Source organism: Quercus suber, unplaced genomic scaffold, assembly GCF_002906115.3.
Source record: "Quercus suber isolate HL8 unplaced genomic scaffold, Cork oak 2.0 scaffold_875, whole genome shotgun sequence".
Taxonomy (NCBI): domain Eukaryota; kingdom Viridiplantae; phylum Streptophyta; class Magnoliopsida; order Fagales; family Fagaceae; genus Quercus; species Quercus suber.
Window position 1 is genome coordinate 141,825 of NW_027070305.1, and position 11,601 is coordinate 153,425.

Below are 11,601 nucleotides of genomic sequence, written 5' to 3' on the forward strand. Positions count from 1 at the left end.
TACAAATTTTAAATTAAAAAAATACCAGGGGGGGGTAGGGGTGGGGGGAGAAGAACCCTAGAAACGTAATTGAATAGGAAAAAAAGGCGAAAAAAAATCAACATCTAATTTCCTGTTTCTATTGAAATGAATTTGTTATATAACTGGAAAAAAAAAATGGAATAACTTTCAAAAATATGATCTGTTTAAACAATGCAAAGAAATTTAATAGTGATGGTTGTATTTGCACTGTGCATTTATTTTAATTCCATTTTAACCTCGATTACAAAAATACTCAAATCAACGCATCTAACACAAATATGCAAAACCAAACCAATTCTAACCCAAATACCTTAATATATAAACAAAAATCTAAAATCAAACATGAATTAAAACCAATCTGGCCTAAATACTCAAAGCCAAAACCTAAAGGAGAAAGAGAAAACTTTACCAATAGCAACCCTCTGATCTCTCTATTCGCACCTTGTGGAGTTTCTGTATAGTGGTTTTGGTCGCTTGATAGGGGCGTTAAAGCGTTATTATCTCTTTTTGAGTAGAATCTGTCATTCTATTTTATTTTCAGTATTTTATTTAAAAAAGAAAAAAGAAAAAAAAAACACCTTACCCATAATGGCTCCAGTAGTATAACAGTTGGGGAAAGCTAGTTTTTCGGTGGCTGCAGACAAACGATGGTGCCGGCAGTGGCGCCTTGAGATGTCTCTCCTTCCCTCTCTGCGCCTTACAAACCCTCAAACTCTCTGTATCTTAAGAACCCTAGAAAATTAAGTAAGGCGAACTGCCGGTTTTGAATTCAAAAACATAGAAATATTGAAGATTTAAGATTCTAATTCGAATAGGAAAAGCAATGGTGAGGAGTTTCAAACTTTCAAACTACAAAAATAGTATTTGAAGAGGAAGGGAGTATGCTAACCTTTGGTATAAAAAAATAGAGACCATACCGGTGGAGGATATAGTGGTCTGATGGTGGCAAAGCCTGACTTTCTTCTCACATTTTTCTCTCTCCACCATCTATGATAGACCAAAGTTCTTTCTCTATCGTTCTCTTTCTCGGTTCTCCTTTTCTTTCTGCAGCGTATGTCTGTTTTGGATTTTTTTTTTTTTTTTTAAATAAGCACGTTGGGTTTTTATAAGACTCTCCCAAAGGTCTTTTAAAGGGAAATTTGTAAACGTGGCAGCATTTTAAGTGGCCATTTTTCCTAACGTGGCAGCACCTCCTTAAAGCTTCTGCTATTATATATAGTATTAGATTAGATTATAGACATGCGATTCTTGATTGAGTGACATGTGTTGAGTATGTGTTGAAAACTTAAAAAATTCAATCTTCTTGAGCCATTCTGGGCAAAAATCTTAGACATCATCAAACTCTTAAAAACCTCATTCTAGATTTAATTTTATTTCATAGTTTGCTAACTTATAAACTATGGACCTAGCAATATTTATGCTACAAAAAACTTTTTAGCTCAATTGGTACTTCTAATGTTTCTATTGGGTTTAGACCACTCTAAAAACACTATATTTAATCAATTTTAAAGCCAAGTTGATTATTAGATTTGTTATTGATACGTTAGGCTAAGCACATCATCATCAATATCATGCAAGCATGGAAATTTAAAAGAGACACGATATGATGACTTTTCTAACCGATGAAACAAAATAGATTCACAGGAAAAACTTGGGGGGACTTGACTTTATTAATCCCATGGAGAACAAATTCACTATTAGATAGAGATTTATAGTAAGAATAATGTAAATCTAACTATAGTTACCGAATTGAGCACTTAATCTCACAGATGTCTCTAATAGTAATTTTCTGCAATGTGAACCTCCAATCCACAACTCCAAGACCACCCTTGTGGGTTTTCTCTAACGTAGACCTCTACTATACGATTTCAAGATCACACTTGAAGCTTTAGATCTAGCACTCTTGATGACTAGTATGAGGTAACAACTTTCACAACACTTAATCTTGAGTTTCTTCAAAGAATATCATCAATAGAAGATTTGAGAGAGTTATGAGTACAAAAATCCTAGATATAGAATATGGGGCACATAAGGCACTTTTTTTCGCTTCTAAAAACTCTCTAGGAAAAGGTGATACTGTCATTTAAATACTGTAACAAACAAATCATCAATTGAGCTTGGAATAGACAAGTTATGGACCATTTCACGTTTGCTAATTTTTTATGATTTTGTGATTTTTGACAGGTCGAACACTAATCGACTAGATTTGACGAGTTGAACACCAAAAAAAAAAAAAAAAAAACAATTCACATCTTTCTTCATCCTAGACTTGTGTCATTTCCTTGGACTTTGGAAGTACACAATTTAACTCAACAAGACTTACAATTTGTCATAGTTTGCCAACACTACAAACTTAAATCCTAATAGTTTCCAATTGAGATATCTAATGTTCAAATCTTTACCACCCGACTATCAATTTATTAAAATAAAATTTTAAAAAAATTATGCCATTAATTAAACAAATGTATTGATTGCAATATTTAAACAATTTTAGAAGATTAACGTCTTTACTTTTGCAGTAGCATATAATAAGCCATTATTTAAACAAATTTATCGATTCCATTATTTAAAAAAATTTAGAAGAATAACGTTTGCACTTACGTCACGCTAACAAATGCTAGTGTGTTTATGCCAATTAAAAAATAAAAATCTTCTTTTCAACTTTCCTCTTTTACAATTATTTCATCTCCGGTACAGTTGTCTATTTAGCCTGATTAATTTTTCTAACTTATTTTACTATTTATCTTATTTTTCATGGGTCCTACTGCACTTTTTAGTACTTTTTATGGGTTCCACTATACTATTTTAACTAATTTTTACTTTTATTTACAGTATTTTTAGATTTTTTTTTTTTTTTTTTAAAAAAAAAAAAAAAAAAAAACAATTCACATCTTTCTTCATCCTAGACTTGTGTCATTTCCTTGGACTTTGGAAGTACACAATTTAACTCAACAAGACTTACAATTTGTCATAGTTTGCCAACACTACAAACTTAAATCCTAATAGTTTCCAATTGAGATATCTAATGTTCAAATCTTTACCACCCGACTATCAATTTATTAAAATAAAATTTTAAAAAAATTATGCCATTAATTAAACAAGTGTATTGATTGCAATATTTAAACAATTTTAGAAGATTAACGTTTTTACTTTTGTAGTAGCATATAATAAGCCATTATTTAAACAAATTTATTGATTCCATTATTTAAACAAATTTAGAAGAATAACGTTTGCACTTACGTCACGCTAACAAATGCTAGTGTGTTTATGCCAATTAAAAAATAAAAATCTTCTTTTCAACTTTCCTCTTTTACAATTATTTCATCTCCGGTACAGTTGTCTATTTAGCCTAATTAATTTTTCTAACTTATTTTACTATTTATCTTATTTTTTATGGGTCCTACTGCACTTTTTAGTACTTTTTATGGATTCTACTATACTATTTTAACTAATTTTTACTTTTATTTACAGTATTTTTAGAATTTTTTTTTTTTTTTTAGTTTCAGCAAAATAAACGGATCTCAAATAGACCCTAAGTGTGTGTTTGGTAAAAATTAAAAAGCCAGCGTATATTACTATTCAGCTTATTTTTGCTACTATTCATAAGCCTTACTGCACTATTTGGTATTATTCATGGATCCACTGTACTATTTCAGCTAACTTTTACCTTTATCTACAGTATTTTCAACAAAAAGTTTTCAGTTTCAATAAAATAAACAGATCTCAAACAAACCCTAAGTCAAACAAGGAAAATGTTTTTCTCTTATATCTTTTAATCAGATGTGAATATTGAAAATCTTATCATTGGATTATATTTTCTTATCATAATTTTTTGTGCTAAAAATTATGTATACAAAATAATTTTATTGATCGAATAGTAAATAACTCCCAATTTGAACGAAATTTAACATGTGTATTAAAAACAAATATAATATGCAATCTAACAATTTGATTTTCAAAATTCACATTTAATAAAAAGATATAGGAAAGTTTTCAAAATTCACATTTAGAAAATTTCAGTTCAAACTAGTTTGGAGATAACATTTTTGGTCAAACAATTGTGTATTAATAAAATTTAATTTGTTCGTTGTATGAAAAAGGAAGAATAATAATAATCATGCGCATATACTATTTCAAAGAACCCCAGTAACCTTTCTCAAAAAAAGAAGAAGAAAAAGAACCCCATTAACAAATGAACATTAGTAAAAAGAATATATGTGCAAAATTTTAAACTAGAGAAAGAAAAGAACCTAACCGGTTGCGTCTAGTCTTTTAGTGGGTGAGGGGTTACATCTTTCCCGTCCCACACATAGTTTCCAGATGCTGGAAATAATCTAATAGTATTATTATTCCTAAGTCCTAACACCTATATAAACCACGCAAGGTCCCAAGTCGCAATTGGTATTCTCTTTCAATTCCCATCTCTTCAAAACATAATTGAATTATATATTTGTCCATATATCTTCTACCAAGTCCAGGGATGGGGCATCTCATCCCTCTTGTTGAGTTCGCCAAGCTACTTCTTCATCATCACGACTTCCACATCACATGCATCATTCCCACAATAGGGTCTCCATCCAAAGCCATGAAAGAAATCCTTCAAGATCTCCCTACTAGTATAGACCATGTCTTTCTTCCTCCAGTGAACTTGGAGTACCCCATAGAAGCAGAGCCTGGACTACAAATTACTCTCACCATGCATGACTCGTTCACTGCCATCTCTTCGTGATGTGTTAACTTCACTAGTTGCAACTACTCGGTTAGTTGCTTTATTGGTTGGTCCTTTTGGGACTGATGCTCTTGATGTTGCTAAGGAGCTCAAAGTCTCGCCCTACATTTTCTACCCAACAAATGCTTTGGTTTTGTCGTTGGTTTTGAATTTGCCAAAGTTGGATGAGACAGTTTCATGTGAGCATAGAGACCTACCTGAACCGGTGAAACTTCCGGGGTGCATACCTATTCACGGTCGAGATCTTATAGACCCGATTCAAGATCGAACAAGTGAGTGGTACAAATGTTTCTTCACAGAACAAAACAGATGCGATTAGCTGAGGGTATTGTTATTAATACCTTCATGGAGTTGGATGGAAATGCTAGCTATAACAGCTTTGGAAGAAGAAGCTAAAAATCTCTCTCTTTATACAATTGGACCCATCATTCAAAGTGGTTCAAGCAATCCGGTTGAAGGGTCAGACTCTTTAAGATGGTTGAACAATCAACCAGGTGGCTCTGTCCTATTTGTTTGTTTTGGAAGTGATGGAACCCTCTCATTTGACCAAATGAATGAGTTAGCTTTAGGATTGGAATTGAGTAAGCAAAAGTTCTTATGGGTGGTAAGAAGCCCAAATAATGAATTGGCTTGTTAAATATAGATTATTTAACAACGTGATGTGTTATATCATGTTGTGTATGCTGGAGTGAATGCGGAAGGGAAAGCATAAAATAGAAACACCGTGAACACGAGGGTTACGTGGTTCAGCCTTAACGGCCTACATCCACGGAGGAATCCCTTAAGGGTTACATCTTTATTGTATAAGAGAGTAGTAAAATAACCTGTGTTACAATGAACCCTAACATGAGTATATATAGGCGACTAAACCCTAGACTACTAGTACAAGCAGGAGTGAGCTTGGGCTTATTACATTGGGCTAATATGTCTATTATATATCTCTAACACCCTCCCTCAAACTCAAGGTGGAAGCTCGATGAAAGCTTGAGATTTGATAAGTATGAGAAAATCACTTGGAGATGCCTTGAAGAATGCCTTTGAAGAAACCACAATAAAGAATGTACCAATTGACCAATTTAGGAGTTTCAAATGAAGAAATGGAGTCCAAAATTGGAATCTACGCGAAAAACTAAGAAAGATAGGCCATTTCAGAAATTTTAACTTTTGGTCAAAGTCAACGTAAAAGTCAAAGTCAACGAAAGTCAACGGATCTGGTCAAAGTCAACGGTTAGTGCTCACGGGTAAGATCCGAGTGGTCCGGGTCGGGTCGTTCCGAGTCAACGTCAGCAAGGTGATGTGGTGCTGACAAGGCGACACTGCTGACGTGGCTAGCTGATGTGTCTGGTGACGTGTCCAAGGCTGGCGTGGCTCATTTTGCTGACGTCATCAAATGACGTCATGGGTGACGTCATATTAAGGCTGACGTAGTTCTTTGGCATGTGTGAGTTGTCCACCGGCGCGTGCAGTGGATGCCAGAAATTCTATCGGCGCGTGAGGGCGCGTGTATTGTCAGATTATGGCCGGAATTTCAGGGTTTGTAGATCGGTGAACGAGGAGGCCATCTGGGTGGCGCGTGTGGTAATAGGACGATCTGGAATTCAGGAATCTGAGGCGGCGCGTGGGAGAGTTTCGGAGACAACTGCGGCGCGTGGAGGCGCGTGGCAGGGCTTTTGGTGACCAGATTTCTGGGTTTTCCACACGGTAGGCTGTGGAGCATGGTTGTGTAGTTGGTTTCATCAAGCGAAGGCTTGATTTGCATAGATCTGAAAGGTGTGTGGTTCGACTTGCTTTAGAGATCAGAGATGTAACAGCGAGGCAACAACGGGGTTTCTGTGGGAGCTGCGTGATGCTGTGGACCCAGATCTGAAAGAAGGCATGGGCACTGTTGTGGATCTGTGTTATGCACGTGAGAATCTTCTTTGCTTGCTAGAGATGTTTGTTTGATGCCAAGGACGAAGTTTGGCTCTGATACCATGATAAATATAGATTATTTAACAACGTGATGTGTTATATCATGTTGTGTATACTGGAGTGAATGTGGAAGGGATAGCATAGAATAGGAACACCGTGAACACGAGGGTTACATGGTTCAGCCTTAACGGCCTACATCCACGGAGAAATCCCTTAAGGGCTACATCTTTATTGTATAAGAGTGTAGTGGGCTACATCTTTATTGTATAAGAGTGTAGTGGGCTACATCTTTATTATATAATAGTGTAGTACAATAACCTGTGTTACAATGAACCCTAACATGAGTATATATAGGCGACTAAACCCTAGACTACTAGTACAAGCAGGAGTGGGCTTGGGCCTATTACATTGGGCTAATATGTCTATTATATATCTCTAACATGGCTAATGCTGCACACCTTGCTGACCAGACCCTCGACAACAACCCTCTTGCTGCCTTACCAAAAGGTTTTATAAAGAGGACCAAAGAACAAGGTCTAGTGGTGCCCTCTTGGGCACCACAAGCCCAAGTCCTTGGCCACAATTCAACAGGTGGGTTCTTAAGTCACTGTGGTTGGAATTCAACCTTGGAGAGTATCATGCAGGGCATACCAAAAATTGCATGGCCGCTTTTTGCAGAACAAAGAATGAATGCAATATTACTAACTGAGGTTCTCAAAGTTGCACTGAGACCAAAAGCTAACGAGAAAGGCCTAGTGGATCAAGAGGAGATCGCAAATGTTAGAAAAGGTCTCATGGTTGGAGAAGAAGGGAAGAAAGTTCATAGCCATATGAAAAATTTAAAGATTGCTGCTGAAAAAGCACTAAGCCCAAATGGGTCTTCTGCAAAGGCACTCGCTGATTTAGCATCCCAGTGGAGAAATCAACCTGACTTTTAGAACATGAAACATTTCCTTTTTAATTTTATACTTTATTCATCATTGCTTTTCTGCTTTATTCCACTCTTGTTTTTCATTATTCACTAGTTCTCTATTGACTGTATTGAGTCTATTCTATATCACTGTGCTTTTATTTTATTTTATTTTTTTATTATTATTATTTTTTATAACGAATCTCACTTTGTGATGTATTTTTTAACTGTATCATCTCTTTATTATACTGTTTATTTCGTAGTGCTCATTTTCTATTTTTTAACTATATCTTGTCAAATTCCTAAACTTATTCTCGGCTACTCCTCATCAAGTTACTACACAATAACTACATAAAACTTTCGAAAGTTGTCAGCAAGGGAACTACCGCGTTTAGCCCACTCAACTACAGAACAAAAGGCTCTAGCCAGCTAGCAGCCTCCACTAATGCCCCCAACCATTTTTCCACGCATTATCCCCAATTCCTCATAACATATATAAATTACTATACAAACAATCTAGAAATAATAAGCATTGAGACTTTGATTTTTGGGATGTTGGTTAGAAGTCTCGTCTTTGCAATTTTCATTTTTCCTTAGATTGCTATTAGGAAAAAAAGGGTTGCACTTTTTCGTTTTCACATATTAAGTATCCATTTGGCAAAATTATTTTTGCTAACTTATTTTATTATATAGCTTATTTTTGCTACTATTTATAGGTCTCACTGTACTTTTTAGTACTATTTACGGGTCTGACTATACTATTTCAGCTAACTTTTACCTTTATCTACAATACTTTCAATTAAAAGTTTTCAGTTTCAGTAAAATAAGCGGATCCTAAATGAACCTTAAATTAGGAAAAAGATTAGCTAAAAACTTTTTGTAGCCATTAGTTATAACTCCTAATAAAAAAATTTAACATGGCTATATATATTGAAAATCTAACAGCTAAATTGCAAGTTATTTATATTTTTAACATGAATATCAAATTTCGTGTCAAACGTATACTATTTAATATTCGATTTATAAACACACACACACACACACATATATATATATATATATATATAATTTTAGACTACAATAACTTAGAATTTAAACATGTAATCGATGCCATAGTTATTAATTTTTAATTTTCTAGAAATTTCACAAGTATGGGCCTAATAATGTTTATGTCACTACAACAAAATGTATTTTCAGTGACGAAAAAATTCATTATTAAAAGTCCAGTTTTTCATCACTAAGGATCTTTAGTGACAAAATTGGACTTTTAGTGACGAAACTCATTTTGTCACTGCAACCCAGTCACTAAAAGTCCTGGTGAAGAACAATTTCATCACTAAAAGTCCGATTTGATTTTTAAAAAAAACTTTTAGTGACAAAAATGTTTCGTCACTAAATGTTTTCCTCACTAAAAACACTATTCAGTGACTAAAATATTTTGTCACTAAAAACACTTTAGTTTACTAAATCATATTTAGTGACGAATAATTTTGTCACTAAAACTATGTTCGGGTACATATAGTGACGGAAAAATTCGTCACTAAAATTATTTTTAAGAAAATCCAGGCACATATAGTGACGAAAATTTTCGTCACTAAAACCATTTCTTACAAAATTTTGCTATATTTAGTGACGAAATTTTTGTCACTAAAACAATTTTTTGTTGCTATATTTGTGACGAAAAAATTCGTCACTACATTATTTTGCTATCTTTTTTTTTTATATTTGCTATATTTTCTGTTTTTATTTTTTTTCATAGCTTTGATATTAACCTCTAACCTGTCATTACATTATTAAAACCTCACATTTGAATAACACATTTATTTCAACAACACATTTATAAAAAAAGATCCATACATTCCACAAGTAAAAAATAAAACAAGTATCAACTTCAAACTCCTTCCATACAATAATTGTTTGCAATACATGATAACTCTACCTAAACCTTATTTTAGAACTAAAGGAAGATGTCCTCATATGTCTTCAAATAATGCCAAAAGTAAATCCCCTAAAAGCCACCAATAAGAAATCTGCACAAATATAAAAACAATGCTTCGTTAAAATCGTAAAGTAAAAACATTAACTATGTTATAAGAAACATTTCTAACAATGTATTAAGAGTAACCACACCAATAAATTAAAATCACAACTCCTAATGTATAAGTTATAGAAAGCAAATAAAGTACTAACCAAAAAGTGTTTTAACTTGAAGTTGAACCAACCCCATAAGTAAGATCATCATCATAACCTTTGCTCCTCAAAAGGTTAAGAATATTCTTTTGGACCTCATCTTGCTTAGTTCGTGCATCTTGGTCCTTGGCTCGCTCTTCTTGATCTCTAGCTCTTGCCTTTTTGAGCTCAATTATCTCATTTTCTAACCATTGGATATATTCCACCGATGAATTAGAGGAGGCAGTGGTTACCAGAGAAGAGGAAGGTCTCATTCCAAGTCCTTTTACAATACCAGACTTCTTCTTAAACACCAAGTTTGAGATCTCCTCTTGTGTAAGGGGAATTGCATTAGGATCTTGACAATAATCTGCTTGCACTTTGAGAATATTTTCCTACCATTTGAAAGAGAGAAAGAAACAAACAATCACAACATTAATACTACATATGTTATAGCTTTACATACATGATAGGGATGGAATGATACACATACATATGTCGCTTTATCCTCAGGGTGTATCCACATATTTGTATTTGGATTGAAATGAACATCTTTGAAGATTTTTGCCAATTCAGGAACTTAACCATCATTATTATTTGTCTAATTAATTAAAATTCAAGTGTTAGATAGATATACTTAATTAATCACAACATGCAATATACTAAGGTTTAAGAAAATGAAAAAATACGCACCTCCTCATCAACCCTCACAGCAAGTGCCTTTGTCTTGCATCTATATTTGCCTTTAGTTTTATTCCTATTTTTAGAGTTCTTTCTTGATTTTTTTTCTAACAAACAACATTCAAGATATTTATTAGATTATGAATAAAACAGTATACATTTACTTCATCTAAATATTAATTTAATTAGTTGAAAACATAATATAGTAAACATTGGTTGATAATAATATACGCATAAATAATTTACCAGCCAATCCTCATTGGTCCATCTCCCATCAATGAGTTCAGTCCACTGCTTAAGTGTGGTATTCATTTGCGAGTGGCTTCTTACATAGTCAGCAACCATGATATTGTTTGAGCTTTTTATAAGCCTGATGCAACTTGTGGGAGTTGGAACTCAATAATCTTCCACATTTTGTATTTAATGTTTTCGTTACCAAGTTGGAATCTCCTTCTAGCTCAAACTGATCCTGTAAAATGAAGTGTATATGTATTATAAAAATATTATTATATGAATTAGACGAGTTAGATGTTGTTAATGTAAATCTATCGTGATATTTTGAAGCACCACATTTCTAATAGCATCATCAACATTTTTCCAATTTTTCACATTGTAACTGGACAAATTACTTTGCACTTGTACGCCAACATGATTGACAAGCTTGCACACATTCTTCCAAATAGGAGCATAATACTCTGTAGCTATACATACTGGCAGCTTATCACTTTTTTCAACAAGTGCTCGTACTGCTATACCACGTGTTGCTCCACGAGTAGTTCTGATAGCAAATCCTATTTAAACATTATTAATGTTAAAAAATTATACATTCCATGTACATTATAGCTAAATTAAGTGAAGTATAATTTCAATAGTAAAAACAGGGTGTAGTTGTAATTAAGTATGTTCTGTGTAATTACCAGTCGTGCTAGTTAATGTGCCGATAGTTTGCGCTTTCGCAATTGAAGAACTTTGGGCGGGACGATTTGCTTCAGGAGGTGTTTCTGTAGATTGGAATGTAGATCAGACCACCGGGATAGATGCCTCACCTCGCAAGTGTGTAAGTCGTCCTGGTGCCATCTGTAAGTAATATACATATAATGGAACAACAAAATCAATATAAGTAATAGAACAATAAAGTTATTATCATCTATTGTATCCTATGGAACATCTATTATACCTT

At 33.7% G+C, this 11,601-nt stretch overlaps 1 pseudogene; it reads left to right on the forward strand.

Annotated features, from left to right (window-relative positions):
• Positions 1-4,488: 4,488 nt before the first annotated feature.
• LOC111989666 (hydroquinone glucosyltransferase-like) lies at positions 4,489-7,599 on the forward strand (annotated as a pseudogene).
• Positions 7,600-11,601: the final 4,002 nt, after the last annotated feature.